The 1,313-nt window shown below is 42.7% G+C and overlaps 1 pseudogene; it reads left to right on the top strand.

Moving 5' to 3' along the window:
* Positions 1 to 253: 253 nt before the first annotated feature.
* Positions 254 to 1,056, top strand: LOC102852358 (annotated as a pseudogene).
* Positions 1,057 to 1,313: the final 257 nt, after the last annotated feature.

Genomic DNA, 1,313 nt, shown 5'->3' with positions numbered 1-1,313 from the left:
GTGATTGATGGTCTATTCCATAGTCCATACCTGGTCTAGTTTTGAGTGCCAAAATGAAGCATTTCCAATAATTTTTTCCATAGATGTAGTCAATCTGAATCCTGTGCAATCCACCACATGAGGTCTGTGTATATAGTCACCATTTATGTTTCTTAAAAAATGTATTTGGCCCGAGCCAGCCTGGGAGCCCGCGGAGCCGAGCGCCGCGAGCGCGAGAACCCGGGCGGCGGTGGTGGTGGTGGCGGCGCACACTATGGCTCTGGCCGGCGACCGCGAGGGCTACTGGGGTCCCACGACCTCCACGCTGGACTGGTGCAAGGAGAACTACGCCCTGACCTGGTATATCGCCGAGTTCTGGAATACAGTGAGTAACCTGATTATGATCAGACCTCCACTCTTTGGAGCAGTTCAGAGTGTTAGAGATGGACTGGAAAAACGATACATTGCTTCTTACTTAGCACTCACAGTTGTAGGATTGGGATCCTGGTGCTTCCACATGACTCTGAAATATGAAATGCAACTATTGGATGAACTCCTAATGATTTACAGCTGTTGTATATTTGTGTACTGCATGTTTGAATGCTTCAAGATGAAGAATTCTGTAAACTATCACCTACTTTTTACACTAGTTCTGTTCAGTTTAATCGTAACCATAGTTTACCTTAAAGTAAAAGAGCCTATATTCCATCAGGTCGTGTATGGAATGTTGGTTTTCACATTATACTACGATCTATTTATATTGTTACATGGGTTTATCCATGGCTAAGAGGATTGGGATATACATCCTTGGGTATATTTTTATTGGGATTTTTGTTATGGAACATAGATAACATTTTTTGTGACTCACTGAGGAACTTTCGAAAGAGGATGCCACCCATTTGAAATGTGTTCACACAGTTTCACGCATGGTGGCACATTTTAACTGGTCTTGGTTCTTACCTTCACATCCTTTTCAGTTTATATACAAGAACACTTTACCTAAGATACAGGCCAAAAGAGAAGTTTCTTCTTGGAATCTGGCCAGTGATCCGACTTGAGCCTCTCAGGAAGCACTGATTATCCTGCCATTAAAACTAACAACAACAACAACAACAAAACTCCCACCTCCCATCGACTTGGCAGAATGAATAAGGATATTGTTAAAGATCTAATATCAGGACCACTAAAAAAAATGTATTTGATCTTCCCCCACCAGAAGAGGAAAGAGACCTCCCCCAACCAAGTGAAAAAGAAGCAGGAAAATGCTTGGAGACAGGAGCTGCCACAATGATTGAACTGGAGACATGATGTAAGAAAATATGAGACCTAATGTG

The sequence above is a fragment of the Elephantulus edwardii genome, unplaced genomic scaffold (assembly GCF_000299155.1).
Source record: "Elephantulus edwardii isolate Elephantulus edwardi_28Jun2011 unplaced genomic scaffold, EleEdw1.0 scaffold00060, whole genome shotgun sequence".
Classification (NCBI taxonomy): domain Eukaryota; kingdom Metazoa; phylum Chordata; class Mammalia; order Macroscelidea; family Macroscelididae; genus Elephantulus; species Elephantulus edwardii.
The sequence above is the reverse complement of the archived record's forward strand: the minus strand, read 5'-3'. Positions and strand labels throughout refer to the sequence as shown.